The sequence below is a fragment of the Polypterus senegalus genome, chromosome 11, assembly GCF_016835505.1.
Source record: "Polypterus senegalus isolate Bchr_013 chromosome 11, ASM1683550v1, whole genome shotgun sequence".
NCBI classification, from domain to species: Eukaryota; Metazoa; Chordata; class Cladistia; order Polypteriformes; family Polypteridae; genus Polypterus; species Polypterus senegalus.
The window spans coordinates 79,177,346-79,199,749 of NC_053164.1; positions in this window are offsets into that span (position 1 = coordinate 79,177,346).

Consider the following 22,404-nt stretch of genomic DNA (forward strand, 5'->3'; position numbering starts at 1 on the left):
AGTTTTATCCAAATGGATAAATGCTGGAATTATGTTTCCTTTTTCTTTTGATTATATTATATACTGGAACAGCATCTGTGATCCATATGGTTAAAAGAGGCCCTTCAGTGAATTAAATTTTTTTTATTCCAGTCAGTATATGTGTCTTATTTTATTTAATAAAAACCTAAAAAGTAAAATTATTCATAAAATAAAACCAAGTGAAAAATTGTCATGATTTAGTTTGACTCCCTATAGGTGGGAAATTTATGACTTTGTGTACATAAGATTAAACGTTGTTAGCTATTTAAAAGTAGATTCGCAGGAAAAAGTCAGCTGCCAGCAAGCCGAGTGGCTAAGCAGTTGAACCAGGAGATAAACAGGCTTGAGCCCTATGCCGTGGTCCACTATTTGATCTTTCACCTCCACCTGCCTGTTCTTCATTTGTGTCAGTGGATTTTGTATGTACAATGCTGCACATGTCAAGTGCTTTGTGAATGTGTCACCACTAAAAACTCAACACAACCTAATGATTCATAGAGGTAAATCCTAGAACACAATATACACTAAATGATAGTTTTGAGGTATTTGCCCACTGAAATGCCTAAATTCTACCGTCGGGTGAGTTGTAGTCTCTAATTTTCTTTGCATCCTTCCTCTGTGTCGCATCCTTCCTCTATCAAAAGGTAACTTTTATTTACTTATTTTTAAATTAGTACCAAAGGTGCACAGTCTGTTAGTAATTTCCGGGAAGTTGTTTTCAGGTAATCCATCCATCCATCCATTCATTTTCTAGCGCATTTATAGGTTTATAGATGTAGAGAGTCATTATTTGGTTTAAGCTGTGGGCATCCAGCATCTATTCTAGAAGGACAATAATATGAGAACCAAGCCCAGTTCATGGCAGGATTCACTCATACACTCTTGTGTGAGAAAAATGTAGGTTTGGCAGTTAACATGACATGAAGGTCATTGGGAGGCAATACCTAGAGAAAAACTAACTCAACACAGGATGTGCCTGGGCCAATAAATGCCTTTTCTTGAAGCTGAAGTAATTATTTTTTTTAACTTCATTCACACAGATCTGCTCAGATATATTTTGTAGGATCTCAGTTAACCAAAAATATTTTGAGAACACATAGGACATTCACTCCGATGCACTGATTCTTGTTTAGGTTGTGTTTCTAAAATAATGTTGAGATCTGTAGGGTCATAAGGATGCCTCTTTTAACCAAAATGCATTAGGCCCAGTAATATATTTTCCTTATCTACATGTCTTGAACAGATTTATCCTTGTTAGTTATTTTAACTCTTATAGTTCAAAATAGTGCATATTCTTTAATTCTGCCATCTAAAGTGTCCAGTCAGGTAGAATGGGGGCACAGTGGTTAGCTGCTGTTTGTTGCAGCTCCACATTCTTGTTTGAAGTCCCAGCCTAAATTATAATATCTATATGGACTCTGCAAGTTCTCCCAGTCCCAGTGGGATTTTTCAAGGTAATCTAAGTGGGTGTGGGTGTGTGCGTAAGTGTACCCCATCTAGGATTGGTTCCTGCCTTGCACACAATACTATTAAAATAGGGTTTGACTGTCCCCAACCCAGGTTTACAAAATGAATGAATGAAACTGCAGCTTTTTTGGACTTTAATTTTCAAGGTAGCACTTTTCCATTTTTAAATATATATTTTAAGTGAGTTACTTTGATCGGTAAACTATTAGTTATTCAGTAATTTGATTTTTCATTGTTAAATTTACACTTTGTTCCAGAAATTGTTGTAATGTTCACAGATACCTTTTTTTTTGATCTGCGAATCCCCCACCTTAAGCTGTACTGGGTTGTGACCCTATTGGAGGTGCCCACAAGTTATATTCTAGCTTTTAAAATGAACGTCCATGTTCATTTCTCGTGCCTCATTATAAAAGAAACATATTAACTGCATTGACTTCAGGAGCAAACACAGGCATCAGGGCAGCGCTCTTCTCTAGAAGAGTATTAGCTTGTAACACATATTTTGAATAAAGGAACATTGAAGAGTTGAAAGCTGTTCTGTTTTTTCACTTGGGGTATTTTTGGTGTCCCAAACAGCCTGCTTATGATGACATCAGCTGATTGTGGCACATAAAACACATTTTGGGATGTGTTTGGATGCGAAAGCCAAAAAACTCCTATGCCCTGTAGAGAAAGTACAAGCTGGTTTTAGTTAAAAGCTGGCACAGGGATTAGTCCAAAAAATGCTTAATAAATGCATCTTGTACTTTTGCAATTTAATTGCAGAATACTTTTTCAATGAATGCAATGCTCGTTGTTTGGCTAACGTCAATGTTATCAAATTTGGCAGTGCAGGTTAGACTGGTGCCAGTAAGCCTGCAGGAGATGGACAAAATCCTCTGGCAAGAGCAGATATGAATATAATTGCTTAAAATAAGGAAACTAGTATAAGAATATTCTGCTGCTGTCTGTGACCTGCATGTATCCCTACTGAGAATGACACAGGCCGTCTATTAAGCACTAAGTTGATTAAAGTTCAAGTATCACACAAGGTTTACAGATCTTGCTGAGCCACTCCTCATCATTAAATACCTCAATACACAAGGTAGAAATGATTTCATGCATTCCTCTATATAACATCAATCTAATATGATATGTACGTAAAAGTGTGAGTGTCACGGTGACACTCCCAGTCTGTTTGAGGTTGTATGTTACAGGCATCTTCAGTGCCCAAAATCTTTAGCATAATGCAAATCGAGACCAGAACTGTCTGAATGTGTGATGTTAAAACTGCTGAAGGATAGAGTTATTTAAACATACCTCTTTAGTTGCCACTTTTATCCTCATCTCTTTATCCCAGTGGGTGTTATACCACAACCAACTGATCATGACTGGTTCAGGAAGTAGGTTTGCCCAGTTATGACAATCTGATCTCAGATTTCTTCAAACAAAACTCGTGTGCAATTAATTAGAATTTCAATCATTCCTTTACTGCACATTGAAACTACGCAATACATGTCATCACAAGACACGTTACAAAGTAAACAGAAATCTCATTTAAAGGTCAAAAATGTAGGATCATGATAATAAATTAGAAGTAACCAAACTTCTAATACTTTGAACCAGTGGGTTGTTTAACATTAAGAAAATGGCAGTAAAGCAGTGAAAGAAATGAGAGAAATATACTTATGAAGAGTGGGTTCAAATTTAAGAGAGAAAAGGCACTGACTGTACATCACAAACAAACCCTAGAGAGCTAGCATTGGAGAGTAGGCACGTAAAAGCAAAATGTGCATTCACAGCAAATTAAGCTCAACTAAACTCTTGATTAGCAAGACGGCCATCATCCATGGATCTCAGTTTAATGTAGGTTTGTATGAGGCAAGAAACCATGAGTGACTGATGGAATTTCCAAATTTTATCAGTTTGAAGATATACTATTGTACTCTTAGGCAGTGTAATCAATCTAGCTGAGCGGTGATGCACTAGTTACATTTTGCCTATGTCAAAGGTTTTAATGTGGCATTGTAATCTGTTAATAATTCAAGGAGGAAAACACACCAAAAGGTGAATCCTGTGGAACTACATGGATACTGTAATATGAGTTTTTTCAGTTTATGTGTGGTCAAGTGATACAATGCATCCGGAAAGTATTCACAGCGCATCACTTTTTCCACATTTTGTTATGTTACAGCCTTATTCCAAAATGGATTAAATACATTTTTTCCTCAGAATTCTACACACAACTCCCCATAATGAAAACGTGAAAAAGGTTTACTTGAGGTTTTTGCAAATTTATTAAAAATAAAAAAATTGGGAAAGCACATATGCATAAGTATTCACAGCCTTTGCCATGAAGCTCAAAATTGAGCTCAGGTGCATCCTGTTTCCCCTGATCATCCTTGAGATGTTTCTGCAGCTTAATTGGAGTCCACCTGTGGTCAATTCAGTTGATTGGACCTGATTTGGAAAGGCACACACCTGTCTATATAAGGTCCCACAATTTACAGTTCATGTCAAGAGCACAAACCAAGCATGAAGTCAAAGGAATTGTCTGTAGACCTCTGAGACAGAATTGTCTCGAGGCACAAATCTGGGGAAGGTTACAGAAAAATTTCTGCTGCTTTGAAGGTTCCAATAAGCCTAGTGGCCTCCATCATCTTTAAGTGGAAGAAGCCACCAGGATGGAAGCCACTCTCAGACCATGAGAAACAAAATTCTCTGGTCTGATGAGACAAAGATTGAACTCTTTGGTGTGAATGCCGGGCGTCACATTTTGAGGAAATCAGGCACCACTCATCACCTGGCCAATACCATCCCTACAGTGAAGCATGGTGGTGGCAGCATCATGCTGTGGGGATGTTTTTCAGTGGCAGGAACTGGGAGACTAGTGAGGATAAAGGGAAAGATGACTGCAGCAATGTACAGAGACATCCTGGATGAAAACCTGCTCCAGAGCGCTCTTGACCTCAGACTGGGGTGACGGTTCATCTTTCAGCAGGACAATGACCCTAAGCACAGAGCCAAGATATCAAAGTAGTGGCTTCAGGACAACTCTGTGAATGTCCTTGAGTGGCCCAGCCAGAGCCCAGACTTGAATCCGATTGAACATCTCTGGAGAGATCTTAAAATGGCTGTGCACCGACGCTTCCCATCCAACCTGATGGAGCTTGGGAGGTGCTGCAAAGAGGAATGGGCGAAACTGGCCAAAGATAGGTGTGCCAAGCTTGTGGCATCGTATTCAGAAAGACTTGAGGCTGTAATTGTTGCCGAAGGTGCATCGACAAAGTATTGAGCAAAGGCTGTGAATACTTATATACATGTGATTTCTCAGTTTTTTTATTTTTAATAAATTTGCAAAAACCTCAAGTAAACTTTTTTCACATTGTCATTATGGGGTGTTGTGTGTAGAATTCTGAGGAAAAAAATGAATTTAATCCATTTTGGAATAAGGCTGTAGCATAACAAAATGTGGAAAAAGTGATGCACTGTGAATACTTTCCGGATGCACTGTAAGCAGAAATCTCTGGCTACTCTCATGAAAAGCATATGTTCTGTTCTCATTTCTGGCAATGGGAACAGATGGGGAGAAATATTGGACCCAAAAAATTGTAGATTAAAGTTCACAAGCAGACTGAATGAGAGAAGACACTTAGACAGGTGATTGGTAAGGTGTCACTATCAAATAAAAGGTAATCAGTGTAAAAATAAACATACTATATTATAAATATTTATAAAGGAGTATATTATATACATTTTTAAAATGTATATATAATAAAATATATTAGTGTTCCTCCTAGAATTTATTTTTTATCAGTGGAGTGGGTGGCATTAGTATCTGACCAGGGTGAGGGGGTTCCCTCTTAGAGAGATGGCACTGATAACTAATTAAATGATTATAGTGATATATAGTTAAATAATAAAATACATTTTTTTAAAAAACAAAAATGAAAACAAGGTTTAAGTAAAATCATAATAACAAACTGCATTCCCACAATAAGGAATATACAATTTTAATTGAATCTAATTTTCTAACTTGTTCTAAGGTAGAACAAGGAGGTCAGAACACTGTTCTTTGCTGTGAAGGATGGTGAGAGTTATAGGAATACATTTGCTATGGAGGCAAGTGGCCTTAAAGTTCTTACCTAAAAGCAGTGTCAGATTTACGTCTTGAAAGAACTTTCAGTGAGTTTTACACAGAGGGCACTTCACATTTAAGGACTGCAGTTGATAAAGCTTTTTTTAGAGTTTTCATACTGACTCCAGGACAGACATTCTATTGCATGTGTAATGCCAGATGAGGATAATTTTGGCATCCATTCAATTTTAAATTACACTAGAATATGAAACAAGAAAACTCGCAAAAGTAAGCAAACTAATACCATAGATTGCTTAGTCAAAGTATGCCCCCTTTGAAAATTCATGGCAACTTGTTAAATTAATTCAGTTTGCTTCAGGATTAGATGCTGCTATGCCTTTACCATCCCCCCAACCCCCCACTATACTCTATACTATATACTATACTCTGACTATAGTCAATAATGTCTTACAATAAAATGTACATTCTAAACAGAGAAAAACAAACAAGAGCTGGTATTAGTTGGACTCTTCTGGTGATAAAATATGAGATATCAATAAGAACAGGAACAGTCAGTGGTAGCCATTTATGGGCAGATCTGTGGGAAAACAGAAGTCCATCTAATAAGAATGGAAAAAGCCCAGTTTGGGTACCAGTCCTCTGCGGGGCACACACTTTGTCCAACCAGCTTTCCAGCTTTTTCTGAGAAATTGTCTCAATACAGTCCAGGGTTAGAATTCCTCAATGTATTCTGGGTCTTTTTACAATGGGATGTATTTGACACAGTTCCTGCGTAAGGCTCCTGGGCCCATGCTAACTACCTTCCCAAGTCATATTGACTGCTTCCTCTCCATTCTTAAGAAGTAGATGTTCTACTCTTCGTGTAGTTCCCAGGAAGCCTGAACTTAATTCCAGCCACTTGTTCTTTTGGTCACTACCAATAGCTTGTGATCTTAGGTGAGAATGGGGATGTAGATTGACCAGTGAATAAAAAAAGTTTCGCCTTAGGATTTAGCTACTGCTCCTCCATTACAGTCTAATATAATGTTTGCAACTCTGCTGCTTCTCTGCTGATTTGTTTGTCAATCTCACAATCTTCTGTAAGGATGCAATTGAGGAAGACTCCATGGTACTTGAACTTCTCCAACTGGGGATATTGCTTACTCTTCACCTTAAGAAGACCAACAATGTTTTTTGTTAGAAAAGACATCAGACTTATGTGCAAGCCATTACAGATTAGAGATTAAAGTCTGGTGAGACAGAAACAACAACCTCGAACAACAGAGATGCAACAAATAGCTTCTCAAACTGGAGATTCTTAAAAAACTTGGCTGTGCCTTGATTCCATGAAATGGAATTGAGTGGAGACAATATACATATTTCATATCACATGCTCTTGTAAGACTTTCAACAGGTTACTAGAGAATATACTGTAGGCAGGTTTGGCAAACTTCCATTATCTTTACTACTGCATTACTAACAATCTTTTTCCACTGATTGGATTACCTAAGGCACAATGATCTAAGGAAGGGCCTGACAAAGAACGATCTATCAGTGATACTTATGATTTGTTCAAGGAGAACTTCACCTGCTACAAAGGTATCCGGACTCATTCCTGGACCAGACCTGGAAATTGTGATTGTCAGAGAGTACCTGTTGATTAGGTGATACAGTTAATCTAGTTGGACTCGTTACTCTCAAAGTAAAGAATGAGGAACTGTCAGAGGCAAGAATGGGACAGATCCAGGAAAAATTATAGTTCCTAGGGAAAGACCCACAAATATGGAGAAAAGGTTTAGAAATGTTGGTTTGATTCAAACCACTACATCACTCATGTGGAAAAACTAAAACAAGGGATACTTTAGAGATTCATATCAATGCATACTATATTTTTGCCATACAGCGACTGGTTTCTCTTTATCTACTTTTAGGATTTGAGTGAAAATCTGATGATGTTTTAGGTCATATTTATGCAGAAATATAGAAAATTCTAAGGGGTTCACAAAGTTTCAAGCACCACTGTAAGTACAACTAATGTGATATATTTGTGAGAAATGCTACAGTATACACCAATATACCTGCGTGCTTTGGAAACTTCCCTTTACCCTATACTATATTCCTGCATGAGGTCCTATTTACCACATTCACTATATGATATTTCTTTAGCTGCAAAATGTTTTTATTGCATTGCAATAAATCATCCATGGGGGCTAAGCCAGCCAGTAGCTCCTGCATGTTGGTGGGTTACTGCTGAAAAATGAGCACAGGCTTTCATAATGGATGACCTCTAAGGGCTACTTCAGCGTTTCTCAACCTTTAAGTATTTGCGACCTGAGTTTTCATAAGTTTTTATCGCGCCCCTCCCTAAAATATTTTGAAAGGAGCACACTAGTACCAATTTGTTCTATTTTAATTAATGATATATCATAGATGCATATGTTATTATACCTACTTAACTTTTTTCGACATTTATCTATCCATCCATCCATTTTCCAACTAACTCTATATTTATTTTCCTAGTATCAGAATGTAGTTTAAGTTAATTTGTTTTGGTTTCAATAGATGTATTTTTCATATATTCGATTCTTGTTTTCTCTTTTTCACATCTTCGCGCCCCCCTTTTTGTTACTTTGTGCCCCTCTATGGGGGCCCGCCCCACAGGTTGAGAACCACTGGGCTACTTTATATCAACTATTTGATCTGGGCCAAGAATCTCTGGGTGGTGCATAAGTAAACACATGCTTCGTGCAGGCACATTTATCATCCTATGTGTTTTAACTGTGCTCTTTTCGGTTTAGTTTTCATATAAGGCCTTAAAATTTGCTTTTGGGTGAAAATGGATAAATGGCTTTTTAAAAAAGCTTTCAATTACGTGGTGTCCTAGAAAGAGCTGTTTTTTTTTTTCCTTTTACTTTTTGATCTTTTCCACTTGAGGCATTATGCCCAGAAAGTAGACAAACAAGCATTTATTAAGTTTTATGATATCCTGATAGTCTTCTTGGGGATTGTACCACTCCTGATGTTACGCAGCTAAATCACAGTTGTTCTTCTTTCTTAATCCCAGGTTAACCACTGGCTCCATTCCCTTCCTCTGCTTGAGCGGCTTAAAATCATCTGCTTGCCTGCACACCAGGAGACACTCACGTGGCTCAGGCACTCTTTAATTGAGAAACAAGCAGTCATCTATGGGTTTTTTTTCACTAAGGCATTTAATAAATATGTGTCGCGCGGCCTCATGGCTTCAAAAACATTTTTCCTGAAGCCAAATGCTGCATACAGCAACACTTTGGATTCTTTTAACAATTGTGCTTTGCATCAAAGGCTGGATTTAGAAAGCTCTGGATGGATATTACTTTTTACAAAAATAAAAGCTTTTATAATATTTGCAGCAGACATTTTGCTAATAGCATCTGTACAATAAAATGTAAAAACTAAGTGGCCTGGAAAGAGCCAGAGTAAATTGTGTGGCCACCTTGCACCAATAGCTGGTTCAGCCAAATTACTTTGTGTAGATGGAAGTTACTTCATTGCCTATGGACAGGTGCAGTTCAGTTTGGAGATGGAGAGCTCAGCCTTATTTTAGATTTCCTTACTTTTTTTTCCTTTTTTCTTTAACCTTAGGCCACACGTTGTGCTCGCCCCCTCATTAATCATTCTTAGAATGGCAAAGGGCTAAAACAGGCAGTGGAGAAAGCAAAGTGCCTGGGGAGTACAGATCTCCATTAGTCAGTCGCTATCAATTTGCTTCAGCATGATTGAGACAGTTGCATTAAAACTTAAGATCCACATTTGCAGCTGACAGAGAGAAATTCAGTGAGGTGGTGCTTAATATTGCTAAAAAGTCATCAGTGAGAGCATTTATTAATATTTTAGTGAAGCAATCATATAGCCTGGTTATGAAGTAATGCAGGGTGTGATTATAACCTACATGGCGAGTCTCTCTGGAAAAATTGTGGGATAAACCTAAGTGGAGACATGGACTGCTTTACTTTTTAAGTGACCTATCTGCCTGTCTGTTATCTAGAGCCCTACAAACTATTTGTCTGTCTGTATGTATGTCTATCAATCTGTCTATCATATAGCACCTTTCAAATCCACCTGTTGTTCTGTCTTTCTATGGTGGCCTGATAACAACTTGGTTGCATTGCTTTCTTGAATCTCTAGAGTCTGAGGTTAAAATCCTAGCTTGCTTAGTGTACAGAAAAATTAGCGGGTCCATCTTACAGCATCTACTTATTATATAGCAGTTTTAAAATCTATGCAACTTTTTGATCTCTGTCACTTTTTATGTGCCATCTCTAACACCTGCAGATAGAGTCCTGGTGGCACAGTGGTTAATACCACTGCCTCATGACCGTAGAATCTTGAGTTCATTTCCTAGCCTGTGTACAGAATGGAAAGTGAGTAGATGTCTCATAAAGACCTTCTGTAGCTATCTATATATCTTTTATGTATTGATTCTTAGAATCTACGTACACCTGGTGGAAAAGTGGTCATTGCTGCTGCTTTACATGACTCACAACTCGAGACTCCTGGTTTCAGATTCTGACAGATTACTGGAAAAATAACAAAATAATTTTATATTATAATGGGCAGGAGGCCAAGCCTCTTCAATTAATAGAACAAGATGAGAAATTGAACCTAGTGGTAGGATTTCACTTCGATACAGTTTAGTACAGATGTGTATGCCCTACATTTGACTGAAATCCTATCCTGGACAAACCTTTATCTTAAATGCTTTGCTTACAGGTTTGGCATGGGTTGCTCTCTGCCATCTTGACTGTGATCATGGGACTGCAATAGGCAATATGCACACTTTCGCCTGGATTCTGCTTTAACTAGCTGCTGCACCTCCGGCGCTGATATCACAACTATCGACTAGCTACCCGATCACTTCAAGATGTGCCCAGATTTAAGGTAAACTTAAGGTAAACAGCGTAAATCGCATTACTCAAACATTGTGCCAAAAATCAGGAGCTAAGAAGGAGAAGGGCTTCAAGCTGTATGTTTCAAGGTACATCCAAAATTACAAATGTAAGATCCGGACATACTAAAAACTTGTGTCTACATTGAATTTACATGGGACAAATATGTGATTACTTTAGGATTCTTTAAAAACACACAGTTTCAATAATTAGTCATTAAACTTTATTCAGGTGAATATGAATATCGGCTTAATGCTGCAATGGCTCTGGACAAGGTATATCCGCCAGGAATGCGTCACCAAAAGAATGAGCTGGCATTACATCATCAGTAGCAAGAGCGCCTATAAAAGAGGTATCTCTGCACAGTCGCACCCTTTTTATCCAGCTAGTGAGGCAAAAGGCAAGCAATTGTTTTAAGGATAGAGCCATGCTAAGAGCAGAGAATCCATCCATAGTAGAGCTACGTGCCGATGCTACAATACATAATAACATAAGTCTGCTGTAGATCTTACCTTGTAAAAAAGCAAATGTCTCTGTGTGAGACAGCAAAATGGTGAATGCCAAACCAATGATTCATTGTAAGGGTCTCAGTTTGTTTCCTCAGCTGGTGAATCTCCTCTCTTAAAGACACATTTTCATCAAGCACTAGGTCGACAACTGCTGGATCCAGATCCAAAGTATAGTTGTGATCCTCGAGAATTTTATTATCCTCCTCCTCGCCTGGTGTGTCATCCTCTGTCGGTCTCTTTCTTCTCTTCCAAACTCCCAGTCTTGAATGTGGAATGGAGAAAAAAATCCTCTTTTTTTTAAAAAATACTGGCTACAAACTCAGATATAGGGACTAACTGTAAATCTCTCTCTCCAGATAGTGACGATCCATTTAGATTGGGTTGCTGCATTTGGGGTAAATGTATGAAAACTAAGTGTCTTGTTGTTTTTACTGGAAGCTCAAAATAAAGGTACACAGCAATGTTCAGATGTAGAGCTATTTGTACGCTGAAACCTAAACTGCTTTTTCTCTGACATTCTCACCACTAAACACAAATCACAAATGCAGTATGGACAACAGAAGTGACTGAGCTGGCTGAGATTTAACCTGAAGTATGTCAGCACTTCCGTGTGCACTTAGACTTTTGCAACAAGGCCTTATATCAAAGAGCAGAAAGGAGGGGGAAAATAAGGTAAAAGCACATCCATTTTGGTGGCAAATGATCAAGTGTTGTTACCAATGTACAGTGTAGCTCAATAATAAGGCACAAAGCCATTTAATTGGAAATGATTGAGATCACTATGAAGGACTGGCATCCTGTTCAGGTATTATTCCTGCCTTGCACCAGATGACTGCTGGAATAGGCTCCAGCTGCCCTACGATCCAGCACTGGATGAGCGAGTTAGGAAAATGGATAAGTAGGTGATTGAATAAGAGTACTCAGAAAAATCTGAATGGCCAAAATCATGGTACAAATATTATTGTATTTCTCTATGAAAAAACAAGAAGGGACCCTTCCATGACAAATTTACTGTAATGCAATCACTCAGCACATTCAGGAGCCAGAAATTAAGTTTTGAACCTATGAATGGATGTCATTACACCAAAACAGCATAAAAATAAACTAAATGTCTATAAATATATTCAACAGGAATCTACCAAAGAAATAATTATGGAGGTAAGCACCAATTTTTCATTGATTCACTCAAGGCAAGTTAAGTGACATTAAAGTTTCTTAAGATCTAACAAGCAAGACACAGGCAACAATTTTCAGCACATTAAAGTTTCTGTTGGAAGGCTGCACCCTGCCTGGCTTGATTTTAACGAATTTTGATTACTGTATTCCCCCCATCTTCTAAGACATCACATCCATAGCCCTGAGGGCCTTTGAGCTGCACAGAACACACAGAAATGAAAAAAAAGAACTGCCCATAACAAAGGCGTGGATTTGTAAGAGGGATTTTCAATAAGATAACCTTAATCTACATCATTAAAAATGAAATAATTCATTTATTTTGTAGTAGTAGCATTGTCACATAGAGCACAGTGAAACTCTTAACTTTAATGTCTATAGCAGGTTTCATACAATAAATGCAGTTTAAAGTGCTTTAACAAAAAAACTACAGTTTACCTTAAGAAAAACAAAGATTAAAATGGATAATGGACATGTAAAGTGTGCTGCTAAAGTTACATACAGTATGGTGCTCAAATGTTCTGTACAGTTCTGCTTAATTTGCTATATTGGAAATGCTAAATAATTGATCACCAAAAAAATGTATCATGTACAGTAATTTTAATTACAATGTCTGTTAACGTTTCCTTGGAATTGACAGGGTGCTCCTTGTTGTTGCTATTTCAGACACACCTTTTAAAGTGATCTTTCTGAAGCTCTTTCATAGAAGATAAAGCTGCACTGTTTCCTCATCTCAGTTTATGCTCTCTTACTATAATTCCAGTCCAGGTGCATGGTGTTGGCTGAATTAGACTTCCAACCTTGAGACCTCTCGAACTGACATAACAGTATGGACAAACTCAAATGAGGGTCCTAAAGAGGAATTCACTGCAGTGCTCCCATCCAGACTAGAGTGACCCATTTTATAAAGTTAAAATATTGCATGTTAGAGACAGGCAGGATGATCCTTTCTACATTCATTATTTAGCACAAAAGATGAAGCTATACATTCAATACTTTTGGACATAAATAAATCAAAATATTTAAAAATGCATGACTTTCTGAGGCAGTTTCATCTATATAATAAAATTGCACTTTAAAATGTCTTCCATGTGTTTTGAGGACTTTATTCAACTACAGTTAGACACTACATTGATGGGCTCTGGTTGGTGACCTTTAGCCCAGTCTTTTTAGTGGTAGTGTTCCCACCTACAGTGTATGACTCATGAACTTATAATGAGCCATCCATGTGAGCTTCGTAGAATGTGGCTGCAATTTGAACCCTTGTCTATCATTCACTAGATGATTTACACTTCTTAACACAGTAAACAAAGGCACATAATAAATGACAGAAATATCAGGAGATTAAGTTCAGTGTAAAGACAGAACAGTGAGTGCAGTAAAGATTCCGAACAAGAAAAAAAGTTATGGGTATAAATAAAAATTGCTATTATGTCAGTTCTGAATTACTTACCAATGTGCTTGCTGTACAAAATGCTCACTGGGAGTAGTGTTACAGTATATAAGAGAAAAGACTCAGTGAACATTCATATGTTCGTGTCTTTCTAAACACTATAGCTTTTGGTTAGGATGACAGTTTTATCAATTCAGATTTTCAGGGTAGGTAACAGTAGTAGGGAGTTTTCAGTGCCAAGGGATCATGTATCTGCATCTGGTGGACTGGTTGTACCAGCATCCTGCTTTGGCTGTGGACACCAATACAGGAATGGCAGTGCTTGATTCACCATGTAGAGCAGAATGCCATGGGAATTCTAAAATTTTGGTACAGGTCTCCCTGTGGGCTCTCCTTTCTGAATCACTTTGGTACACTCTGTGACCATGAGCAAGTCACTTGACCTGCCTGTTCTTCAATTGGAAAAACAAAAGAAATGTAACCAATTGTTACAATCATAAACGTTGTAATTTGCCTTAGATAAAGGCATCAGCCAAGTAAGTTAATGTCAGTCAGTCAGTCATTCTCCAACCCGCTATATCCTAACACAGGGTCACGGGGGTCTGCTGGAGCCAATCCCAGCCAGCACAGGGTGCAAGCCAGGAACAAATCCTGGGCAGGGTGCCAACCCACCGCAGGGCACACCCACACACACACACACACACACACACTAAGCACACACTAAGGGCAATTTAGAATCGCCAATGCACCTAACCTACATGTCTTTGGACTGTGGGAGGAAACCGGAGCACCCAGAGGAAACCAACGCAGACACGGAGAGAACATGCAAACCCCAGGCAGGGAGGACCCGGGAAACTAATGTAAATCAATGTAAAGTATCATATCCTGCGGTGGGGTTGGCGCCCTGCCCAGGGTTTGTTTCCTGCCTTGCGCCCTGTGTTGGCTGGGGTTGGTTCCAGCAGACCCCTGTGACCCTGTAGTTAGGATATAGCGGGTTGGATAATGGATGGATGGATGTATCATACCTCTTCTGCTTCCAGGCTCTCCTCTCTGAGGTGGCTGACTGCCAAGTGCTGGTGTTGATGCACAGAGCAATCCTGGGCATGCTTGTAAAAACCCTTGTAGTGTATCTGGAGCATTCTAGTTGGGTCCATGGGTATCCATCCACTGGCCATGTGTGAAATGTGACCCATTCAGTGCATACACCTGTGCTTAAGAAAGGTAAAAATTGAGGTGCTGCACTCAAGCAGTGCATTGTTGGTGACCTTGTCACTCCAAGTGATGCAAAAAATGCCTGAAGCAGTGCAGGTGGAAACTTAAGTCTTTTAAATTTGTTTTTCTGTAAGGATATATATGGTGATACCAAAGAAACGGTGTCCACCAGAATGGCAGAAAATGGAAAGTTTCCAGAGAAGACTGGTACCTACAGTTTCAAAGGCCATGCCCATGCCAGTATCAGAACATTGCTCCGATTTGTGTGTGTGTGTGTGCACTGTTTACCCTGGAAGGTAAATAGGTATGGGCATCAATGTATGCGGCGTAACTCGACATTCAATTAACTAAATCACCTAAATACAAACATTGGTGTTATGAACAGATCTTTTTTTTAATAGTTTGTTTCTGTGAAAGAAAGTTTACTTGATCAAAAATATAAATCACGACTTTCTTGATATTAAAAACCACAACTTTCTTGATATTTTAGTTTATAATTTAAAAATGGAATAAGAATCTGAAAATCTAACAACATCACATTAAAGCTTGATAAATTCTGAAAACCCCCCTTGCTCCAATTCTTCCTGGAATCAATCATCCTGCTGACTACGCCACTGTGAAAGGATTAAGATAGATACAGAAAGAGGTTTGTGGGCACCCGCCCATATACTTGAAAATAGGCTGCCTAAAGATGATGGTTGGTTTGCAATTTTACAGAGTTTAGTCCAAACCATAACAAACAGACAGGGAAACATGACGGCTTTAAAGTGAGGCAGGGGAAGTAATATCATCAGGGCCAGAACTGGAAGTGATGTCATTGGATCCAGGCGGCAAAATTTCCCATGGTCGGTCTGCTGATGAAAAAGAGTAAGGATCAGTGCACTCAGCCATCCCCTGGTCTGGCGTGGGATTACTTCCCTTTGAGCCTATTAGCTGCCTTCCATGTGTGCGATATATATATATATATATATATATATATATATATATATATATATATATATATATATATATATATATATATATATATATATAGTTATGCACAAGCGCATTGGAAGCGGCTTAAAGACCCAACGGGCACCGCAAAATCTCATGTCAGGTGACAACACCAGGATATTAACCTTTCCCTCTTTGGTCCCTCAGGAAAAACAAAGCACCACCACCATGAGTTCACCTGGACTCGATAAAACTGAAGCCACTTCTGGGTTCCTTCCTTCCCTCTGGTCCCCACCTGATGACATCATTACCACCCATCTACCACCATGGCTCCTTCCCAGCATTCTGTCTGTCCACTTCCCTTCCCATCCCATAAATTATCCGCCTGTCATTATACCAATTGTCTTTGTTCCATGTGTGAACTGACCTGATTGAAAGAAACCTTTACAGTATACGGGGACGGATACCCCAAATCTTTATGATCTGTCTGTCTGTCTTTTATTACTATATATATATATATATATATATATATATATATATATATATACACTGTATAGAGAGCTAGAGATCCCCAAAAGGAAACAATGGATGGAAATGTGTAAATCAGAGACCATAGTTCTTTTCTTCTGATGGTAGTGAGATGTTTCTGTTTATGTGTTGTGAGTCTTTTAGATGTTTGTCCCATATATACTGCTGGGACTGGAATGCTGTAAACTGTGTTTCTTGTCTCCAAGGTCAACTTTTTGCTTTTGGCATTGAAAAGAACAGTCTGTAAAATGATAGTTTGTGCGCTGTCTTGATCCCAGATCCCATGTGCTGTACTTTCTGACACGCCACAATGATAAGGCAGAGTGTGGTAAGTGCAGTGGGGGACTGAGTTGGAGTCGACAGTTTACTGAGGTTTGTGGCATCTCCTATATAAGCATCTATCCTCTTTAATAAAACCCCTGTGTGCGTCCAGGTGTCCGTGTGTGTGTCTTCTGGTTAAGTGCGCATGCGCGGGCCATGCCCCACCCATGCGCACGGCACACACACTGGAAGCTGGGCACACAGTGAATGGCCTAGCCACTGCCGCCCATGATAAGTACAGTAAATAAAGCACACACACTGGAAGCTGGGCACACAGTGAATGGCCTTGCCACGGCTGCGCAAGATAAGAAATAAAGGACAACATTGCTAGGGAGAGTGCTGATTGGGTAGTCGCGGCCGCACACATAAAATCCATTGCTGGGGAGACGCCTCACATACAATAATCAGCTGCACGCCAGCACAGATTAAAATACTTGCTGGGGAACTAAACAGTACTTGCTGGGGAGACGCCACGGGCACAGTTATCAGCTACATGCCACACATTAAATCAGTTGCTGGGGACACTCTGCTGATAACCCAATGTTGTGACAGAAAACTAAAGTCATATTACGGACAACAAATCCAGTATTACTGTCAGAGAAAATTACAGGCATTTTACGGAAATACAAGCCAGTATTACTGCGAGAGAAAATTAAAGACACACAATACAGTGAAGCATATTACAGCATTATTACATTATTTACAAGAAATGTTGTCTGTAATGAAATTTTATAGAAACATTTCATGAGGTAAAAAAATAGAATTTTTTTCCTTAATATCTTGTTCAGATATTGTGTCTTACAGATTGTTAAAAAGTTTTACACTAAGACAATATTAATTATACTTACTGTGTTGTCAGATACGTTCCTATTTTATTTTTATTATTATTTCACTTTAGGCTTCTTGCAAATATATTTTTGACAAAAACAGTTAAGACAAGAAACAGAATGAGGTCAAGGTCCCTTGTCATTTAATATAGACTGTTCCTACTAATGTTTATGCACTACTGTGCTGGCGCCCGTTATTGTAATGGGCTTAATGTCTAGTTGTTCAATAAATGTCTAAAGTTAGCCATTTGATTTGAACAGATGAAAAAGAAAATGTCTTTCATTCTTCTTTGTGTCCATTGTGTTACAATGGGTGTTAATCCTTTAGAACAAAGTCCTAACACAAACTCCATTTATTTGATGAAGGGTGGTTGCTGAAAAAGTGCAGAATGTTTTCAGCATAACAATCCTTGCAATAAACACCTGTAATTAAACCAGTGTGGATACCTCTTTCAATAGAAATGTCAAGGAAACTGATGTGTCCCTTTGCGGGATTGCGGGGACTAATCAGTTGATGTAGTTATAGAATTCATTTAGCTGGTTACTTTTTAATATGAGAAATGTATTGTTGATGTAGCATATCCAGAGTTTTAAGTTTGAATTGATTTAGACCCACGCCTTCAAATCACTCAAATCTCTGCATAACCAGTTCAGATATAAACTATGATTCAAAACTGGGAATGTAATACTGTAGTTAAATAAGCGAACCAGCTGCCGTGGTGCAGCATCAGAGGCTTTGCCTCAGGCATTGACGTCCAAGGTTCGATCCCCATAAGGGGATGCAAAATTGTGTGCACCTGACAAGCCCCAATAAGGGTGAAATACATGTTGTGTACTGTTTGTATTATTTGGCAGATACTATATCACATATCTATGAGCTGCTTCTCGCAACTGAGAGAACGTGGTGGATATTTGCTAACTTGCTGACCAACCACTAGCGTTACCTGGTGGGTAACCACCTAAATAATCAGATTTGCGATTCAGAACTAGGAGTGTAATATAAAATATATGTGCATTTGTATAATGCAGAATTGACTGACTCAATAAAAATACTATTTCCCTTTTAGTTAAAAAGCTAAAATTTGGTACGATTGTACATCTAGGTTAGTAGGTATCTGCTAAGAATGGATATTTCCATAAATTAATACTGAGGGTAAACCCTCCCTAATAGAAAAATTATGCAAGTACCCAATAATCTCAACAATGCTGTTACGGATTTGATTGAAATTTTGTGACGTTATTAAAAAATATATAAATAGCTGGCATATTGCATGTTTTTGTATTTGTTTGTAGTTTTTTATTTGTTGATATTTATTAATAATATGTTAATAATAATGAAAATATTAAGGGATTCTCCCGGAAGAGCTGGAAGAAGTGGCCGGGGAGAGGGAAGTCTGGGCCTCTGCTTAAGCTGCTACCCCCGCGACCCGACCTCGGATAAGCGGAAGAGAATGGATGGATGGATGGATGTTAATATTATGCTATACATAATAACCCAAGGGTTTTGTTCTCTGTAGGTAATTAGCAACTTTAAGATGCATCTGGCCCAATTACTTCAAGTTCAAGTACAAGTTGAGGAACATGCATTGGTACAGTGTGTTGACGCACCCACTACATGACGAAACATCTCGGGATCCCGGTTTGCAACCCACCAGGCAGACACGCGGTCCAGTCCCGCCCTCCGGAAATGACCCTCTATCTGCCGCAGCCAGGTGTTATGTGGGCGACCCCTTGGCCTGGTCCAGCCACTCAGGTCCCCAACAGTGAGGACCTCATGAGCCGGATCACCCTCTGAGAAATGCGCAACATGGCTGTAGTGCTGTAACTGACACTCCCTCACAATGCAGGTAATGTGCCTCATTCGGGACTCCATTAGCAACCGCTCATTCGACACAAAGTCAAACCAACGGTACCCAAGGATTTTCCGGAGAGACACAGTACCAAAGGAATCCAGTCTTCCAATTACCTCCTCTACTGAAATCTGTGAAAGATTTCTCCACTTTTTCCATGATAAAATTAAAGATTGAAATAGTTTAACTAACTTAAATCCATGATCTGTTTATATCTTTCCTTGTCTTTCTACTCCATCCAGCTCCTTTTTATAAAGTCTCACCAGTCACATCTGCATTCGTTAATGACCTGCTTTGTAAGATGAGGCCAATTACTTACGTACTGGACCCCATCCACAGCACACTTCTTAAATACTGCCTTTATGCACAAATCCCATCTGTTACAACAATAATAAATACATTCCTTGGCACCGGATTTCTGCCAGCTACTTTTAAAATCGCTTTTGTAACCCCAATGTTAAAAAAAAATCTGGTCTTGATGCTGACAATCTTAACAATTTTCAGCCTAATTACAATACAATACAATACAGTTTATTTTTGTATAGCCCAAAATCACACAGGAAGTGCCGCAATGGGCTTTAACAGGCCCTGCCTCTTGACAGCCCCCCAGCCTTGACTCTTTGAGAAGACAAGAAAAACTCCCAAAAAACCCTGTAGGGAAAATGGAAGAAACCTTGGGAAAGGCAGTTCAAAGAGAGACCCCTTTCCAGGTAGGTTGGGCGTGCAGTGGGTGTCAAAATTAAGGGGGGTCAATACAACACAATACACAGAACAGAACAAATCCTTAATACAGTATAATAATAAAAATTTTAGAAGTACGATTTAACAGTAGATGATATGACATAATTAGGTTTGGATATTTTTAGAGTCCTGGAGACCTCATCCATCTAGCTGCCTCCCCATTTGGCCATGCCACGGCTGAAATGTTGCTCTGATGAAAGGACCCTCTTTCCCATGATTCCTGTGATCCTCCATCAGGGATGACTTTACCATAGGCAGGCAAACAACTTGGCAGGTGGGCCGTGGCACCAATTGCCACATTTGGGTACCGAGAACAGAAACAGAATAGGTGAGGGTTAGTATTCAAATATAATTATCATGTTACTTATGTTTTAGTGCTAATGACTAACAACAGAGATGCAGTCTGTACAGTTAATCAGCAGCTCTAGTCAGGATATGCTAAACTGAAGTAGTGAGTCTTCAGCCGGGATTTAAAGGCTGAGACTGAAGGGGCATCTCTTATGGAAGCAGGAAGACCATTCCACAGTTTAGGGGCCCTGTAACTAAAAGCTCGACCTCCCACTGTTATTTTATTAATCCTTGGAATCCTAAGCAGACCGGCATCTTGAGATCTTAATGTGCTCAGGTTTGTAAGTCATGATAAGTTCAGACAAGTAAGCGGACCTTGGCCATTTAATGCTTTATATGTTAAAAGGAGGATTTTGAAATCTGCCCTAAACTTAACTGGGAGCCAGTGTAAAGATTTAAGAACTGGAGTTATGTGTTCATATTTTCTTGTTCTTGTAATAATTCTTGCAGCGCATTTTGGATTAACTGGAGGCTGTATAAGAACAGTTTGAACAGCCAGTGAACACCGCATTGCAGTAGTCAATCCTACTAGAGATAAATGCATGAATTAATTTCTCACAATCCTGTTTATTTAGAAAGCCCTTAATTTCCTAACATTTTTAAGATGGAAAAACATGTTTTGGACAACTTTGTAATATGTGCTTTAAATGACATGCTAGAGTCAAAGATAACTCCTAGATTGCGGGCTGATTCAGTAAAATTAATTGGGATTCCAACTGAGTTAAATGACACAAAATATTGCTGTGATCAGCGTCATTCCCTCCAACAATTAACATCTCTGTTTTATCTGTATTTAAAGACAAGTAGTTCTCATTCATCCATTCCTTTAATTCACTAACACAACTAATTAAAGACAACATCGGAGAAACTTCATTTGATTTAAATGAAAGGTATAACTGGGTGTCATCTGCATACGAGTGAAAATTAACATTATGTTTCCTAATGAGAGATCCCAGTGGAAGCATGTAAAGTGAAAACAGTAAAGGTCCCAGTACTGAGCTCTGCGGGACACCATATTGAACTTCTGTGTATAATGATGGAGTACTGTCAGCACATTTCTGTACATATTGGAATCGATTTGATAAATAAGAACTGAACCAAGCGAGCACGGGGCCTGTAAGCCCAACATCGTTTTCTAGCCTGTGCAGTAAAATAGAATGGTCAATGGTGTCAAATGCTGCACTTAAGTCCAACAACATAATTACAGTGGAGTTTCCTTCATCAGAGGATGTCAGAATGTCATTTACAACCCGTGTTAATGCAGTTTCTGTACTATGACCAGTGCGAAAGCCAGACTGGAATTTCTCAAATAAATTGTAATGCGTAAGGTGTGACTGAAGCTGACTGGTGACTACTTTTTCTAGTATTTTAGAGAGAAATGGTAAATTTGAAATAGGCCTATATTATTTAGTATGTGTGGGTCTAGGTCTGACTTTTTAAGTAAAGGTTTAATGACTGACACTTTTAGTGCATCAGGTATGTGCCATGCAGTAATGAACTATTGATAATGTTAGAATAGGCTGCAAGAACATCCATTGCACTTTTTACTAGTTTTGTTGGCACTGGATCTAGGGAACAAGTAGTGGGCTTCATTCTAGTAATTAAAGTTAAGACTTCCTGGTGAGTTAGGGTCTGCTAAGCTAGTATTTGGTTTGTACTGTGATGCTGAGATCTGGGATCTTATATTTTTAATTTTATCATTGAAGAAGTTCATAAAGTCTGTACTGCTAATATCTGTTGGTATTTTGCACTGTTGATCTGAATTCCATTTGTTAATTTAGCCACTGTTCTAAACAGTACCCGAGGATTTTTATTATTGCTATCTATTAATGTAGAATAGTATTCTGAGCGAGCTTTAAAGAGGGCTTTTTTATATTTTTAACACTCTTTGTCCATGCAATTTGAAAGACATGTAGCTTTGTTGTTCTCCATCTGCGCTCCAGTTTTTGACACTCTAATTTAAAAGCTCGAGTATTTTCATTAAACCAGGGAGAGTTTCTATGTGCTTTGATCACTTTTGTTTTTAGGGGAGCCACTGTGTCCAGAGCATCTCTCAAGGTCACATTATAATGTGATATTAGCTGATCTAAATTGTTTTC